Raw genomic sequence first — 19,743 nt, 5'->3', positions numbered from 1 at the left:
ATTACAAAGGTGTCATCAACGTATCTGACCCAGAGTTTGGGTTGAATTTGTGGTAAGACTTTGTTCTAACCTTTGCATTACTGCTTCTGCTATGAGTCCCGAGATCAGTGAGCCCATGGGTGTTCCGTTGATTTGTTCGCAACGAGCACCCGAGCTACAAATCTTCTCACAAACTTTGAATATATTGTACTTTTTACCTTATTAGCTTATTTTGATGTATTGAACATAAATGTACTTGAATTACAGTTTCATTTCTGATTTAACTTTAATATTCCTCCTAGAGCATTCTAACATAACATTATATTACAGCTAATCCATCATATAGATTGTAACAAGTCAGGTCAATTTTAATCTGCTGGCAATCCAGCTGTGTAACAACAGATTACTAGAAACATACATCTGCTGGGCATCTTGCTAGATCTGCTATGAAACCATTCCATAAATTATTGTCAGGCTATTTATAAACACCAGTGAATTAATTTATACATTTGCATCAACTGAACTCCTAGCTGATGCTTAATTCAATTTAGGCAGCACAATGTCATTAAGATATTAACATAATCGTGCTGTTTCAGGAAGACTTTGAGCAGAGGCCAGCTGCTTGCTTTCAGCTGGTGAGAGGAGAGGAAAAGACTGGAGACCGAGACTTGTCCCCAGGTTGGCCTGACGCAAATGGCAGCTATGTCTTCAGAACTTCAATCTTGGAGACATGGGCACAGCTTATCATCTGTCTGGCTTCATAGTCCCAGGCTATTTTTGTAACAAAACAGAATTGAAATGACTTTAAAAAGGCGGCCATCTTCCATCTTTAGGAAAGGAAAACTCACAGAAATTACATGGTGTTAGGAAAATTAGCTGATCCATTTCACAGTATTTCCACTGGAATAACATGATTAAATGAAAGCTATTGATTCCACTTAGCATGATGAGGGAACAGCCTTAAATGATATGTAAGGATCTAGATATAATGGAAATGTATTAATATTAAGTTTAAAGGAAGGAGGATTTTGTGTGATAGGTTTAAACAGTCACCATATGAACAATGTCAGATGGAGAGCAAGATGAAACTGAATCTGGCTCCAATTCAAGAAGGATTTTGAAAACATCCATTTTTTTTTTCTTTCTGCACCCATCTGTCTCCTTGGCTAAGAGTCTGTTTATCAGTTTGGAACAAAAATTTAGTCAAGCAGTCTTGTTACAGCAGTGTTTTAAAACTAGCTTGAAATTCCTGTCTAAAAGGAGGTCCTAGACCTCAAACCGAGGAGAATCATCCCATTGTATTTTTGTTTGATAATAATGGACTTGAAACTTGAACACAACCTTGCTCCATTAAAATGATCATAGAGGGGAATTCCTGCCTGCTGATTTGTGGGTCTGCCATCGCTATGAATTATAAGGTATAGGGGCTGTCCATACACCAATCGGTGCTGGAAAAGCATAGCAGGTCAGGCAGCATCCGAGGAGCAGGAAAATCAACGTTTCAGGCAAAAGCCCTTCATCAGGAATTCCTGATGAAGGGCTTTTGCCTGAAACGTCAATTTTCCTGCTCCTCGGATGCTGCCTGACCTGCTGTGCTTTTCCAGCACCACTCTAATCTTGACTCTGATCTCCAGGCATCTGCAGTCCTCACTTTCGCCGAATATCTGTGCTGCGCTAAGTATTGCATTAGAAAATAGCAATGGGATAGGAATAATAGACACCATTTGGACAAAGAAGGAGAAAAAGGGTAGGGGAAAGAGGAGTGGATAGGGTCAGGGACATGGGAAGACAAGTAAACCGATTATGCAAAACTTACAGCAATAGTGGTATCTAAGGCCAGATGTTAAGAAACACACCATGGGGGTCATTGTAGAGAGGAATGCCATTCTCAGAACCCGGTACATACTCAGTTTGGCAAGGCAGAACCACCTGTGGCAGATGATTGCAATATGAGTATATGCATTTATTCTCCTACTACTGGAGAGTCCCTCTTTCAGGTGTAAGTGGTTGACGACAGTTCTTAAGTCTATGGGGAATTGTTCAGAGAAAATAACGAAAAGCAGTATCCGGGTGCTTGGTTGTGATGTTCTTTAGGAACTACATTAGCTATTTGACACCAACAGGTCTACTCTCACACTTATCATCGGGCATAGGGATTCAAGATTCAGCATTAACTGCATGTCTAGAATCTTCATATTCATGTTGCCAACCTCTCACCCAGTGATATTGCATGTGGTATTTCCAATCAACCCCTGAAGATACAGGTTGTTATAAGTAAGTATTAGGATCCAGTTGTTCACAGTCCTGCATAGCATTGAAGAGTGTGCTAGAAACTTTTAAGTCATGCATTGAATGCTATGTGACCTGTAAAAGGTTTATGATATCTAGATATCGCCATTCACAATAGCTTCTGCAAAATAATAGGTTCAAGAAATCTCATGGAGACAAGGTTCACAATGAAGCTAATCATTGTATTTGAGGAGATTAAAGGAGATCAGGAAGAAATAACTATTTCTTGTTTCCCTTACTGCCTGAATAATTGCATTATTGAGCAGAACTCTTTGAAATGTCATTGAGTATGGTGATTAAAGTCTGGAGAATAGAAAGCACCTTCTTCCTTGTTGATGTGGTTTATCCTGTGTGCCTCTAACAATGTCTCTTCCTTCTGCTCCAAACCTATCTCCACTAAGAAGCCCATGAGACAGAAGAGTAGAAGTAGGCCATTCTGCCCATTAAGTTTGCTCTGGTATCAATGTGGTCATGCTAATCATTGATAATCCTCTGCTTCAATATCCTGTTTTTCTCCATAACCCTTGATTCCGGTTTTGATTACGAACTTGTTTATCTCATCTTAAATATTTTTAACAATCCAGCCTCTACAGCCATCTGCAGTAAAACATTTCACAGCTTCACCACTCAGAGAAGCAATTCCTCCTCATCTCTGTATGAAGTAGGTGCCCCTTTATTCTGAGATGATGCCCTCTGGTCCCAGACTCTCCCACAAGGAGAGTTTCTGTTTCTAGCTTAGCAAGTCCCCAAAAATCTCAATGTTTCAATAGTGTCACCTCTCATTCTTCTAAATTTCAAAAAGTACAGGTCCAACCAACTCAAATTCTGCTCATAAGACAATCTCTCCAGACATAAGATCAGCCCAATGAACCTTCTCTGGACTGCCTCAAAATACCAGAATATGTTTGCTTAGATAAGGCCATAGAGTGTTTGCAATATTCTAGCTGTGATCTGAATAATGCTTTGTATAGCTTTAACAAGACCTTCCCCACTTTTATATTCCATCCTCTTTCAAATGAAGACCAACACTCAATTGGCCTCTCCTCTTACCTGCTGAACCTGAATTACTAGGTTTTTGAGATTTATGCACAAGGTTCCCAAATTTCTCTATCCTGTAGCTTTCTGCAGTCTTTCTCCAGTTAAATAATATTCAGTTCCTCTATTCTTCTTTCCAAAGTCTATAGCTTCAAATTTCTCTATTTTATTCCATCTGCTAGGTCTTTGCCCAATTATTTATTCTATAGCTATTCATGCAATTATACTTGCTTCAACACATGGGCTCTTATTACTAGGCCCAAGATGGAAATGGCCTATCTTATCAAATGCATTCTAAAAATTCAAATATATTACATCGTAAGAACACTTTTAGAATGCATATAATGAACTATAGGGTAAGAGCACCTTGATAGAGAGACGGGGAATCTGAAGATTTCCCTGTTTAAATTTGTTGAAAGGTTGTTTTCAAAATCTTTTTCTGGGTGATTTTCTTTTCTTATCATAAAGTCAAAGCAGATTATTTATAAACCTGATTTGTGCTCCTTCAACCAGTGAAGTCCACTACTTGGTTTGATAAGTGATGCAGATAATTTACCCTCATTTTTCTTAGATTTATGGTGAAATTCTTCAGTAAACTGTAGAATATTAAAATATGAACATAGAATAGTATTTTGTTTTGCTCAAGTACTTGCTTTCATAACCCTGTTCTTGAAACATATCAATAACAATACATAAATCAACATGTGGCTGGAAGCCAGCACCTTCCTTGCCGTCTGGGTCAGATTTGTAGAGTAACAACGAGAACGTTCTTGCTGACTAAATGTCTGGGCACTTAATCCATGTAACCCTTACATGGATCTCTTAGAATTCCAAGGAAAACAAAAGGAAGCCCAGAAAGATCAAGTGTATGCAATGATTGTTTTCTCCCTCTCTCTCTCTTTCTACCCCTCTGTTCTTTTGGAATTAAGCAAGCATGTGAATGAAGAGGAAATCAGACTTTGCAGTTTTATTTTGGGATCGGATTGTATTAAGCCAAATATCATCAATCAAGCTAAGTGATCAGACAGTTGGTGGTGATGCCGAACAGTTATAATAGCTGTAAAATGGTGCTGCTACCTAATAGGCAAGGAATACTTTAATGCTTTCCAGAAAGCTTAGGTCATTAGGTCAAGTGATTACAATACACCTTTGTTTTTCCAGTAAGTTGTTATCGAGTCATCTCAGTTCCACTGGAAAGGTTCTCTCTCGTATCATTATTGGGAAATATCAATAAACCAAACAGCTGCCAAGTTCTCTGAGCCAAAAACCCTTTCATATACTGTTATGATCTGGGATGAGAAACTACTCTATCCATGATCATGTCTGAGCACAGACATCTCACTTTATTTTCAGGTTTACACTGCTTTTGAGAGAGATATTGTGTTACAGGCAAGATTCTAAGAACATCAAAGAGCAAGACCTCAGTTTTGCATTAATCTTTTCCCCACCTTATTGGCCTTGGAATCAATAGATGAATGTTCAGGTCAATCTACTTAGAAAATGGCCAGAGAAGGTATCAGTGAAAGACATCCAGTTGAGGAATAGCATTGGAAAAATGTTTATATTACATACATAAATAATAAAATGTAATAAAGTATCCTAATTTATTTTTTCTGGATTAACATTTCCTTAGCAACATAGTTTTAGACGTTGGTGGCATTCTTTTTCAGAGTGAGGTAATGCAAATCAATAAAGCCTTGTTATAATGTGTGTGTGCCTGGTATTTGCGTAATGTGCTCATCTGGGTCAGTTTTTGTGTGTTTCCTTGTCTCAAGTCTTTGGTTTGGGTTCATTTGGTTCTGATGAAAGGTCAGTAAGCAGGGAATATATGAGATGCTGAGAGTGGCTCCATTTCTATTTTAAGGATGACAATCCCTAGTAAGTGGGAGACAGGTATAGCATGGGGGCATGGCGGGAGTGGGTGGGAATGGTACAATGTGGATATGTGCAATGAAGTGACAGATATTGATTGCACATGAGGCATGCGATGAAGATTCCAAATGATTAGGCATGCTACCTATTAAAATACAGGAAATAGGAGCAGGAACATGCCATTTGGCCCTTTGACCCTATCTGCGACACAAAATGGTCATAGCTGAGCATCCAACTCAGTACCCTGTTCCTGCTTTCTCCCCATACCTTTTAATTCCCTTAGCCTGAAAAGAAGTATCTAACTCCCTGTTGAAAACATTCAATGTGTTGGCCTCAACCACTTCCTGTGACAAAGAAGTCCATAAGCTCAACACTCTTTTGATGAAGATCTTTTCCCTATCTCAGTCCTAAACGGCCTACTCAATATCCTTGTGCAGTGATCTCTAGTTCTGTACTTCGGGATCACTGGGGACATCGTACCTACATTTATTCTGTCTATTCTTGTAAGAATCTCTCAGGTTTCTATGAGATCTTCCCTCAATCTTCTAAACTCCAGTGAATGTAGTCCTAACCAATTCAGACTATCTTTATATGTGAGTCCTGCTATCCCAGAAATCTGGTAAATCTTTGTTGCACTTCCTCCATAGCAGAGCATCCTTGCTCAAATAAAGAGACTAAAACAGCACACAATATGCCAGATCTAGTCTCACCAAGACCTTGTACAATTGCAGCAACACGTCTCGGTTTCTGTACTTGAATCCTTTCACTATGAAGGCCAGTGTACCATCAGCCTTCATTCATACTCGCTGAACCTGTCTGATTACCTTCAATGATTGGACAATCAGATCTTGTTGCACATCCCTCTTCCCCAGTTTATCACCATTCAGATAATAATCTGCCTTCCTTTTTTGCGACCAAAGTGGGTAACCTCACAGATATCCACACTAATTCAACTGCCATGCATTTGCCCATTCACTCAACAACCTTAACAAAAGACTGAAAGAACAGCAGATGCCAGAAGTAGAGTCATCGAGATATACAGCATGGAAATAGACCCTTCGGTTCAACTTGTCCATGCCAAGATTAGATTATCCTAACCTAATCTAGTCCCATTTACCCTATCAATGCCCCTTATGATTTTATAAACCTCTAAAGGTCAGCCCTCAGCCTCCGATGCTCCAGGACAAACAGCCCCAGCCTATTCAGCCTCTCCCTATAGCTCAAATCCTCCAACCTAAGCAAATTCCTTGTAAATCTTTTCTGAACCCTTACAAGTTTCACAACATCGTTCCGATTAGAGGGAGATCAGAATTGCATACAATATTCCAAAAGTGGCCTAACCAATATCCTGTACAATGTTATGAAGATGTGTATGTACTGTACCTTTAAAGAGAGTTAAAAGCTGGTAGAGCTACCCTGACAGCACCAAGCATTCGCAATAAGGTTGAAAGCTAAATTAGCTGGTTGCCTAGAAAGGACAAAACAGATTCAAATTAGGCCAATCAATTTAAGTTATACCCCAAAAAATACCAAACTCCAATCCAGTTTGAATTTAGTCTGTTGACTATCTTAAAAGACAATGACAAGTGAACAGTTGAGAGGAGAACTGCCCAGCTACCAGCATGTAAAAAGACTGCCTGAAAAATAGTTCTCTTAAAAGTACCTTTATCGAGAATCCTTAAGATGACGACGTAGGAAGATCCAAATGGAAGAACGAAAACCTGCCTGTTTTTCAGATAAGAAGTGTTGCTTTGTAAGTCTTAATTGGAAGTTTATCGGACTAGTATTATAGAAGGGAAGGTAACAAAGGTTAGAAGAGGGAATTGTGAGGAGTTATTGTTAGTTAATTATTCTCTGTTATACTTTAAGAAATAAAGTTGTTAATTTTTACTTTAACTAGTTATTGGCCAATCAAATTTTCACAGATTACTGCACAGGATAAATCTGTTCTGTGTGGCTGGCTTTAAATTAAGCAGAAAAGTTTACCCTGTGTCATAACAATAGCAACAACATGACTTGCCAACTCCTATAATCAATGCTCTGACCAATAAAGGAAAACATACCAAATGCCTTCTTCACTATCTTATTTAATTGCTACTCCACTTTCAAGGAACTATGAACCTGCACTCCAAAGTATCTTTGTTCAGCAACACTCCCCAGGACCTTACCATTCAGTGTATAAATCCTGCTCTGATTTGCCTTTCCAAAATGCAGCACCTCACATTTATCTAAGTTAAACTCTATCTGCCACTCCTCAGCCCATTTGCCTATCTAAGCAAGATCCCGTTGTATTCTGAGGTTACCTTCCTTGCTGTCCACTGCATCTCCAACTGAAATAAACAACAGAAATTGCTGGAAAATTTCAGTAGGTCTAGCATCACCTGTGGAGAGAAATCAGTATAAATGTTTCGGGTCTGGTGACCCTTCTTTAGGACTGAAGTTACCAGATGCTGAGATTTTCCAGGAATTTCTGTTTATGTTCCAGAAACCTGAAGCAGTTTCAATTTGTAAATAAAGATTCATACCAGCGAACGTGCTGTTTATTTGTCTAAAAGTAGTCAAAGTGACTGGAAAAATCTCTGGAGATTTTTTGCTTCGAGTTCAGTGACAACATTTAGTGAGGTAGCCAGTGTCTGTATGTTTCTTAGAGACATAAAGGAAGAGGAACACATTTAGTGAATGTACAGAAAGCCACTGAAAATAAATGCTTGTGACCTTATCAGTTGAGTAAGAAATTAAACAATAAAGATCAGAGTGATACTTGAGGGAAAATTAATTGCAATTTTCTTTTTGCTGCTTTTGATACGATGTTTCCAAATTATTGCTTTGAGCAGAATTTCGGCAGAGAGGTAACACCTATTCCTGATGAACCTATCCCAACAGTCACTGCATCAGAGGCCAGATCAGTTTTCCTTCGTGTGAATCCAAGGAAAGCAATGGGACCAGGCAGAGTACCAGGCCATACACTCAGAGCATGCGCAGATCAAGAGGGCCAACATCATTCCTGTGCCTAAGAAGTCTCAGCTGAAAATGTGTTGCTGGAAAAGCGCAGCAGGTCAGGCAGGTCAGGCCCTTCCTTAGGAAGAAGGGCTTATGCCCGAAACGTCGATTCTCCTGTTCCTTGGATGCTGCCTAACCTGCTGCGCTTTTCCAGCAACACATTTCCAGCTCTGATCTCCAGCATCTGCAGCCCTCACTTTCTCCCTAAGAAGTCTCATGCAGCATGTCTCAATGACTACCGTCCAGTGGCCCTAACATCAGTGGTCATGAAGTGCTTTGAAAGGCTGGTCATGGCATTAATCAACTCCAGCCTCCCCACTACTTTTGACCCACTGCAATTTGCCTATCCGATCAACCGATCCATGGCAGATGCCATATCTCTTAGAGAGGTACAGTATGAAAACAGACCCTTCGGTCCAACCCATCCATGCCAACCAGATATCCCAAACAGACCCTTCGGTCCAACCCATCCATGCCAACCAGATATCCCAACCCAATCTAGACCCACCTTCCAGCACCCAGCCCATGTCCCTCCAAACCCTTCCTATTCATATACCCATCCAAATGCCTCTTAAATGTTGCAATTGTACCAGCTCATTCCATACACGTACCACCCTCTGCTTGAAAAAATTGCCCCTTCGGTCTCTTTTATATCTTTCCTGTCTCACCATAAACCTATACCCTCTAGTTCTGGACTCCCCGACCCCAGGGAAAAGACTTTGCCTATTTACCCTATCCATGCCTCTCATAGTTTTGTAAACCCCTCAGCCTCCGACGCTCCAGAGAAAACAGTCCAGCCTATAGCTCAAATCCTCCAACCCTGGCAACATCCTTGTAAATCTTTTCTGAACCCTTTCAAGTTTCACAACATCTTTCCAATAGGAAGGAGACCAGAATATTCCAACAGTGGCCTAACCAATGTCCTGTACAGCTGCAACATGACCTCCCAACTCCTGTACTCAAAACTCTGACCAATAAAGGAAAGCATACCAAACACCTTCTTCACTTCCTATCTACCTGTGACTCCACTTTCAAGGAGCTATGAACCTGTACTCCAAGGTCTCTTTGTTCAGAAACACTCCCTAGGACCTTACCATTAAGTGTATAAGTCTTGCTAAGCTTTGCTTTCCCAAAATATAGCACCCTGCATTTATCTGAATTAAACTCCATCTGCCACTTCTCAGCCCATTGGCCCATCTGGTCAAGATCCTGTTGTAATCTAAGGTAACCCTCTTCGCTGTCCACTGCACCTCCAATATTGGTGTAATCTGCAAACTTACTAACTGTACCTCTTATGCTCACCTCCAAATCATTTATGTAAATGACAAAAAGAGGACTCAGCACCGATCCTTGTGGCACTCCACTAGTCACAGGCCTCTAATCTGAAAAACAACCCTCCACCACCACCCTGTCTTCCACCTTTGAGCCACTTCTGTATCCAAATGGCTAGTTCTCCCTGAATTCCATGAGATTTAACCTTGTTAATCAACTCCCCATGGGGAACCTTGTTGAACGCCTTACTGAAGTCCATATAGATCACATCTACCACTCTTTCCTCATCAATCCTCTTGGCTCCTTCCTCAAAAACTTAATCAAGTTTGTGGGACATAATTTCCCACGCACAAAGCCATGTTAACTATCCCTAATCAGTCCTTGCCTTTCGAAATACATGCACATCCTGTCCCTCTGGATTCCCTCCAACAACTTGCCCACCACCGCCATCAGGCTCTTGCTCTTCACTCCTCCCTAGAATATCTTGATACCCAGAACAGCTATGTAAGAACCCTATTCATTGACTATGGTTGAGTCCTCAACACTATTATTCCCTCGAGACTGATTACTAAACTTAGTGATCTCGGACTAAGCCCCACTGTCTGCAACTGCATCCTCAGTTTCCAGACCCACTGGCCACAATCAGTGAAGATTGTGGACAATATTTCATCCTCACTAACACTCAACACTGGAGCCCCCCAGGGCTGCATACTCAGCCCCCTACTGTACTCACTATATACCCAGGCCTGCGTCGCCAAATACCAGACCGGTGCCATTTACAAGTTCATTGATGACACCACCATAATTGGTCGAATCTCAGATGGTGATGAAACAGACTACAGACGTGAGGTGGAAGACCTGGAAAAATGGTGAACTGAGAACAGCCTAGCTCTCAATGTCAGCAAAACCAAAGAACTCATTATTGACTTTTGGCAGGATGTAACTCATGCCCCCCCTACACATTAACAGCACAGAGTTGGAACAATTGGAGAGTGTCAAGCTCCTAGGAGTGGTCATCCACAACAAGCTTTCTTGAACTTTTCATGTGGACGCACTGGTTACAAAGGCCTGACAATGTCTCTTCTTCCTCAGGCAGCTGAGGAAATTTGGCATGACGGCAATTACCCTTGCAAACTTTTATAGGTATGCCATCGAGAGCACTGTCTGGATGCATCACTACCTGGTACGGCAACTGTACCATTCAAGATCGGAGATGGTTACAGAGAGTGGTAAACCCAACCCGGATAATCACAAAGGCCAACCTCCCATCTATAAAATCCATCTACCAGGCCCACTGTCAAGGAAAGGCTGCCAGCATTCTCAAAGATCCATCCCACTCTGGAAATGTTTTTCTGCAACCTCTACCATCGGGGAGAAGGCACAGAAGCCCGAACACACGCACCAGCCAGTTTCAAAAAACAGTTTCTACCTTACTGTTGTTAGAATACTGAATGGACTCACATCTCTTAACATTTGTCTGTACCTGTGTTTTTGTTTTTGCCGCTGTTTACCTATTATTTACTTATCTATGCTACTTAACTCTGTGATCTGCCCGTACTGCTCGCAAGACAAAGCTTTTCAATGTGTCTCTGTATACATGATAATAAATTCAATATCACATAGAAGCTTGTTTTTCTTTTCTTTTGCTAAAAGTGCGTTGGTGGCCTTGTGTAACTATACTTAGTGACTGACCACCATGATGAGAAAATTGCAAAATAAAGCTTACAGTCTATCGAGTCAGGTTTCACTCTGCACTCTGACATAATCCAATTATACCATTAGCTGAGATCATAACACTCAGATGAGATGTATTTTTCTCTCCAAATTCCTTTGACATAGTCAATCTACGCTTTGGACTCTCATCAGCCTGCTCCTGTCTTGGGTTAAAGCTTACTGTGCTGCTACCTGGAATAAGAATAGTTCAACCTCCATAACCCATGATTGCTTTTTCCCCAGGAGACTAAGGACTGCAGATGTTGGAAATCAGAGTCAATAGATGTGAAGCTGGAAGAGCACAGCAGGTCAGACAGCATCTGAGGAGCAGGAAATCAATGTTTTGAGCCACAACTGGGGAGACTCAGGGACCACTTCATGGAGCATCTACTCTCTGCGCATATTAACCAACCTTCCAGATGCCATTCATTTTAATTCACCCTTCCACTCCCCGGGTGATGTGTCAATCCTTGGCCTCCTTCACTGTCAGAGTGAGGTCAGATGCAAACTGGAGGAACAACACCTTTTTTTTGGTCCAGGAAGCTTAAAAGCGACTTCACCAGCTTCAAAGTCCCTCTTCACCCAGCCTTATCCCATGTCTAGCTCCACCCCCTCCTCCTCACCTCCCTGACCTGTCCATCTTACTACTCACGTGTTCTCTCCACCGACCAATCACAATAACTCCCTATCTGCATCCACCAATGAAGACCTCACCTACCCTTCCCCCAGCCCTACCCCCCTCCTTTTGTATACATCTGGGCTCTATCTTAACAATACTTCTGGTGCATTAACAGCCCATTTCCCAACCACCTGTTCACACCCAATCAACAACATTGCAGAGGAATCTTTGCTGCCCTTCTTGAGAGAGGATATTAAGTGATAAGTCATTTCCTCTCCCTCCTCTTCTGTCTTGGCTCAATCACACCCTGTTAGTCTTGACCTCTGTATAGTTCCTGGACATTTCTTCTCTTACCCTCAATCAACTCCCATTGACTTCACAATCCCCTGCCTTACCCTTACACCCCTCCCATTCAGTCCCACTCCGGTTTCTCTTTCTCCCTCCCAAACTCACCATGCTACCCCATCATGACCCAAATCTCGATATCCAGCTCCCATCCCTCCTTGCCCCGAATTCTTCCATCAGTGTAACTCACCCATCTTCATCTCCCTCCATTCTCAAAGATCAAACCATTTAAGTTGAAATAGTTGCATTCCTTTACAGCTACCCAACCTCTGCCTCAATCTATGCTTCTCAGCCTCCTTTTATGCTGCATCTCCATTTAATGTATTACCCCGTTTAAGTTGATCCTCTTTTGGAGTCAGGCTTGCTTACCCTGCTCAGGTTTGCAGTATGTATAGTGTTTTATGATTGGTCAGCTACTGGATCCATTCACCCTACACTCTAACATTATAATCTGTTATTGGAATGTGGAAGCCTGACCTCCTCCGACTGTAAACTTTGATGAGCTGCTCAACATGATCAGTCTTCACTTCAGAGACTAAGTGTTTGCTATTTTTAAATATTAGACTCGTCAGGGCTTGGAGGAATCAGGTCCACATTTAGTACATTGAGTCAGGTTTGTGGCGACCTGTTTCTCATTTCAACTTTATAAAATGGTACCTAATCAATGTAATTACAGCAGATGGAGTTTTAATGAGCATTTCTGGCATGCTACTGAATACAAAGAGGTCAGGAAACTGACCTGTCTGAAAGTTTCTATGAACTTAATAATGTACCTTTAACCTGCTTCTAGAATAATAATACTCTTATTCTTCGCTAATTAAGTTCTGATGCTGTCTTTCTAAAAGTTCCAGGCAAGGCTGGAAGATTCCTTTCCTTGTATTTTGCTACATCAGTAACTCATTTTAGAATATATGATAATGATGTCACATTTCTAAACCTCCAGGGCCAGAGTAAGCTATTAAATAACCTCCTTTATTATAGAATTCATTAAACAAATTGCTGCTAAGATTATCTATTATCTGGGATAACTATTTTGAGAGTATGCAAAGATATGCACCTCACACACATGACACATTGATCACAGATGATTATATATGTAAAATATTTGTCCAGAGTTTGTTTCCATTATTAATTCCACTTTCTCATCCTCTAAAAAGAACAATTCTCATTTTAGCTACTCTTTTCCTTTTAAGTTCTAATTGATGATTTTACTCCCTGTTTTATATTTCTTGCTATTTATTTCATAGCCTAAATTCTCTCTCTTTTTTTCAGTCACACTTTATGATTTCTAACAGTTCTTTAAGTCTTTTGACCTAGCGCTAAATTTTATTGTACACATTTTCTTTAATTTGAGAACTATTAGTAACTTATTTAGTGAGGTGATGCATTCTTCTTGTAAAGTCTTTTTTTAAAGAAATATTTCTTTGTTGATAATTTCCTTAAAATCCCTCCCACTACTTTTTTCATTATCTTATCTTTCAATCTGTTTTCTCACTCCACTTTAGTTGTCTATGTCTTCGCATTCTTCATTACTTTATCCTTATCACTGGGTCAAAATCCTGGCACTTACAATAATGGCATTATTGGTCTACCAACAACAAATGACCTGCATTAGTCAAAGATGACAGCTCACCACAATGTTTTTAAGGCAATAAATGCTAGCCCAGACAGCAGCATTCATAACTGTGAATAAAATGTTTAAAATTTGTTTTTAAGTTTAAGACACTAGTTTTAGACCCAGCTTTCTTAACCTCAAACTAAATATGAAGTTCAATCATGTTATGACCACTCTTACAAGAGGATTCTTTATTATGAGGTAATTAATTGATCCTGCCTCATTACAAAGTACTTATACATAAATAACCTTGTACATTCCAAACTGGATTACTCAAAGTCACTTTATGAACTAATTCTCCAGTCTCCCTTTGCAAATTTGATTTGTGCAACTTAAAAGAAGATTAAAATCTCCCATGATTACTGCAGTATCTTTCTTAATTGTATTTCAGAATCATCTTTCAGGATCTCATCAGAGCCTCTTTCTTAATCCCACATATGTCATTGATATCCAAGTGGATTCGCAATAACTGAGTCCAAGCTTTCCCACTCCAAGTTCCTTTCCATTCGCAAGGATAGAACATTTACACTGACACTGGGCAGCCAATGCAGCATTTGGGACTACTGATGTGAACTGCACGGAACAGTATCCATCCCCTTAACTATTCTGTTCACAACTACATCTACATTATTTTTACTCCCCCTTTTGAATGCTCCTACACACTCTAGTGCTATTGCCAATATGCTTCTTCTTGCTGAAGATTGACATTGCAAAGGATTGACTGCCAATTATTTCATTAATGCATTTTTAGTAATCATATTATGATATCATTCTTTCAGAGGGAAAATGGTAGCATGACAGTGTCACCAAAGGTAGCACAGAAGTTGAGTACAGACAGCAATATGTGAAATAATAGAATCATTCTGGAGAGATTTTAAAGCACAGTAATTCCCAGGTAATATCTTCTCATTATTACATTACAACCTCATAAGCACTTCCTTGTATTCAGTTGCCTTTTTAGACCATACAGATTGCTCAATTTAATCTTTTATTTTCACTATACAAAATTGACAGCAACATTTTTCAATAAAACCACTTTATCATGCGCAGTGCCTGAAGTAGAGTTCAAAGTATTCATAATTGTTTTAGCTACAGTGTCTCCTATTTTAACATGTCAGATATTACCCAATTTAATATTTAAAAGTCCTGAATGTTCAGGCCTGGATTATCTAATTTATTTTACTCCTAAACTCTGCTTGTTTCATCCAAAACTGCCCATCCGTAGTTAAAGAAGAAGATACCTCCTCTACAATAATAATACATCCAGTTTTACTTCTATTTTTGCATGGAAGTGCCAAAGTCCACTCAGCATTTCCTAGAACAATTAAGTTAGGAATTCAATGATTGGAAGGGTCACATGCAAAATCTCCTGTCTCATCACAAACAAACTGAAATGGGCAAGAAGAACCATAGTCTCAAACTTCATGCTGGAATCACTTTGCCAGATCAATAATCAACAACCATATTCTGAAAAAGTGTCTTCAAATTTCTAATGATATATTAAATAAGAAGATTCAAGCCTGCACATGAGAAACTTAGGTTGTATATTGTGGACTGGAACATGCTGATTATTCAGTCACTAGTCTAAGGCAGCCAGATGATGATAACAGGTCTGCTTGACAGATTCTACCCTTTCCCGCTTGTCAACAATTCACTAAGGAAGCTTTTCAATGGTATGCCCTTAATGTACTTGGCTGTAGTCTTGAATAATTAGTTACCCGCCTATTTCAGGCTGTTATAAAACAAGCACAATTGTTACTTGTATGAATTCAAAAGAAACAGAGAGCAATCCTAAACTAGAGGTACAATCGGTACAATACACAATTGGTACATGTTTTGTAATTACATCACCTTCGATGTTATTTATATCTTGTAAGTCTATTATTTCAAGCTACATGACGTGAGAATACTTTGTTAGGCATTATTTAACTCTTACAACTTATGGCTGCCAGCAGTGTAAGGTTTGGACAAGTATCAATGTCATAACTATTTTGTGCAAAGGCATGTGGAATAGTCTAGTTAGGAAGGCAGTAAACAGAGATTGGTATTAAGAGGATTAACGTTTTCATCTGTTGAATGATTACAAAAAGTTAAAAACATGCTATATCTATCTATTCAAAGAGCTGGTGCAGTCATGATGGGCTGAAAGATCTCCTTAAGTGTTTTAATAATTCTTAACTCTGATATTTAAATCTGGCTGGATTCATTTTATCCTGTGTTCCTCAAAATATCGGAAACAATGAAGCAGAAAAGAGTATATAGTGTATGTTTTTTCTAATTAAGTGACTTGTGTAAATGTGATCTCTTGGCATTGGTTTGGTTGCCCCAGGTATTAAAGAGGAATTTCCAAGTTATTTGTCAGAATTTGCTGTTCTGTTCTATTCCCTGCATTCCTCCTCTAGGAATTAGCATTGCTTATGCATTACAGAAATAGAGTGGTGCAGCAGCTTGCACCATGAAAATGGACTAAGATTTAGGGAACGGCATTTTATAAATTTGATGGTTTCCCACAAATTTAAATGAAACAGGTTCAATCCCTGGTCTGTAACCTTGCCACGATACACATATCGTGACTGCGTGATTAGTAGTAGACATCTGCAAACCTTCGTAGAGGCTAGTTCAACAATATAAATATATTTTATCTTGGTTTTGTAGGTTCGGGCAGCTTCTCTGCATTTTAAATGGACACAAATGTTTCCTCCAAAAGGCTGGTAACCCTTCTTCAGAGTGTAGCTGAAACAAAACATTTACAGCTTAGTTAATCGGCCATTCTTTATTTTTCATAAAACACTTCTGTATAAAACAATCTAAATATCAGAAATTTAGATCTCTGGAGGAATTAAAAGCTGAATTTATGGACTGAATTATCCTATAGCGAGTCAAACTTGGATGCCAATACTAAGCTGTAAAAGCTTTTGCTATTTATAGTATTAACTTTTTAAATCCATAAATTCATTTTTGTACTTGACATTTATATTCGATTGGTTATGAGTGCTGTTTCTTTTGTTTTCATGATCCTTTTAATAGCTGTCAGAATCAGCTGGCATTGAATCGATAGTTACAAAAACCAGTTCTGGATAAATACTTTCCAATGGATCTAAATTTTCAACATCAATGCTTTTTATCACATTCTAGTGATTTCAATGGAATTACTTAAGGTTTTACTAAAACAGGGGCAATGATGGCACAGAACATTGGTGTGTTTCAGAGATCGAGGCAGAGTATAGTGGGCTCAGATTTAAAATTACCAACTTGGGCAAGTTGTACAACTGAGCTGTGCCAATGCACAGAAGGGTGAGCTCTTTTTCAGAGAGAAAGTGTCAAAACCTAGCAACAGCAGGCCTTCTCACACCTTTCCTTACAGCCAGATACATAGTGCCATTGGCAGTGACCCAGGTGAAGTCTGTTCACTGCTTATCCTGTGAAAATGAAGTAAAATGATATAAAAAGCATTAAACAAATTCTGTATGGGAGGGTCAGAGAAAATGACCATTCCACGTGTTTTGAAAGTGAACAGTTTTAACGAAGCTAAGCAGGCAACTAAAATATTTTAACATGAATACTGACTTCAGACAAATTGGAACTGATTTTGGTATCCAATCTTAGAACTAGGGGAGGCCATGTAACAGGAAAACTTGCCTAAGACTACAACTGTTGAAATAGGCCAAGTTTGCCTGTTCACCTTAATTACCAGATCAAGGAGGTGATGGCTGTTGTTAGTATGCATCTATCCTAGTGTGATTTTTGCCTCCAGTAGGATATTTTGCCTCACACAGTAATGCTATTGTGTTACAGAAAAATCTAAACATGGATATTGTGTTACTGAATCCAATGGACACTTATTCCAACTATTATGTATGAACATTACATTCAGACTAACATTAAGTTATTAATTTACAACTGAGGAGTATACTTCCAGTAGTATATCAGGTTTCAAATGACCCCCATTTAGGCAGCATCTTAGACTTTTATACTTTCAGATCATAGGTTTTTTTTATAAAACCATTTTTTTGTTTACAAAATTATAGAAGTACAAAAGATAATACAGCAATCTTATGCTACAACAACAACCACCTACTACAAACCAAAATTATCGCAGAGATACAGAACAATCTTCCCATGTTACAATTCAATAAATAATTAAACATAGCAAATTAAATTAAATTAACCTGAACTGAACTAAGCTAACTTAACTTAATTTAACTTAAATTAATTTGCATCACTTGATGCTCCCCCACTGAGGCTCCCACCAATGGGAGCATCAACTAATATACTTGTATTTATTTATTCATTTACTCAGACTTCCTTCCCTGGGTCCCATGATTCCAGCCTTCATGACAATACAAAGGCCCTAATCAGTATGCCTGATAAGTCCATGTCTATGTGGTTCAAGAGGGGTTGCCACGTCTTATAAAATAGTTCCATTTTCTGGTGCACCACATTCATAAGACAGTCCAGGGGGACTTGCTCCATCATTAACTTATGCCATCCAATAAACGCCGGGGGGGGGGGGGTGGGGGGGTTTCCAAGATCCTACTCATTATAATGTTCTTCCTTGCACAATACAAGAGAATGTTGAATAGCTTCTTTCCATACTCATTTAGCGAGGATGAAGGCTGATTCGGCAGTTCCAGAAAGAGGAATACTGGGTCAGCCTTAACTTCTGTTCCCAAGATCCTCTCCAATACATTTGCTATGGCACCCCAGTACCTACGGATCTTAAGGCACAGCCATAAGCAGTGTGAGAGAGTTCACAGCAGTGTCTATTTTGCATTTAGAACACCTTGGGATGCTCCTTTCTTAAATTTTGCTAGTTGTTCTGGGGCCAAATGGGCCCTGTGGAGAATCTATAGATGCATAGCCTGCGTTTTATTGAAAATCAATTTTTTTTCACCTTCTCCCAACGAGATTTGTTCCCAATTCCTGATTCCAGAGTCCGTAAAGTCTTTCCATATCTTCCAGGCACCCGGTCCCTGTGGATGATAGAGAGTACTGACTGAAAGAATGCCCGTGCAACGAAACACTCTTCCCTCTATAATCAGATTTATCGGGCTGAGCCAAGAGCATGGTCCTCTTCTGTATGTAGTCCCGGATCTGGAAATAATAGAAGACGTCCCTACGGGTTAACCCATATTTTGACTCAATTGGTCAAAAGACATCAGGACCTCTCCTTCAAATAGATCTCCCAAACAGGAGACTGCCCTGGCCTCTCATATCTTTATAGCTGTAATCCAGGCACTCCTACTAAGGGGGTGAACGGGAAGTCTTATGTAGATTGCCCTCACTCTGCTGCATCATTCTCCATGCTTTGACCGTGTTTAAACTGATCAGAGTTTTACTGTACTCAGCAACAGTTTTCATCTTATCCATAAATAGAAAATTGAGGAGGGGACATTTTGCTTGGGAGGCCACAGTGTCAAGCCATATAGATTATATGCTTTAATGCATTGATGATGCCATGAGGAAGTCCTTAAAAGAAACATTGACCATGATATGCATTGTTGTTCATAAATGCATGCGCTGTCAATTCAATAATTATACAAACTGAGAAAACTATGTTCAAAACACTAATGTTTCAAGCTTCAATTTTTCACCTTGGAGGTTTGACAACTCATGTCCATCTCATGATCATGTACTATACTGGAGAAGTACACATTTTTCTCTGCTAGACTTATTTTACAGCTTGGTAAAAACAATGACTGCAGATGCTGGAAACCAGATTCTGGATCAATGGTGCTGGAAGAGCACAGCAATTCAGGCAGCATCCGAGGAGACCGCATCGGGAGCAACGGATACAATAAATTATATTAGTGGATGTGCAGGTAAAATTGTGATGGATATGGAAGGCTCCTTTAGGGCCTTGGATAGAGGTGAGGGAGGTGGTGTGGGCACAGGTTTTACAGTTCCTGCGGTGGCAGGGGAAAGTGCCAGGATGTGAGGGTGGGTCGTAGGGGGACGTGGACCTGACCAGGTAGTCACGGAGGGAACGGTCTTTGCGGAAGGC

General features: G+C 39.8%; 1 protein-coding gene across 4 annotated transcripts in view; it reads right to left on the bottom strand.

Annotated features, from left to right (window-relative positions):
- LOC122557343 (calpain-5-like) overlaps positions 1 to 19,743 on the bottom strand; it is a 158,666-nt gene that overhangs the window by 112,038 nt on the left and 26,885 nt on the right. The gene's annotated exons all lie outside the window — the stretch shown is intronic.

This window comes from Chiloscyllium plagiosum, chromosome 15 (genome assembly GCF_004010195.1).
Source record: "Chiloscyllium plagiosum isolate BGI_BamShark_2017 chromosome 15, ASM401019v2, whole genome shotgun sequence".
Taxonomy (NCBI): domain Eukaryota; kingdom Metazoa; phylum Chordata; class Chondrichthyes; order Orectolobiformes; family Hemiscylliidae; genus Chiloscyllium; species Chiloscyllium plagiosum.
The sequence above is the reverse complement of the archived record's forward strand: the minus strand, read 5'-3'. Positions and strand labels throughout refer to the sequence as shown.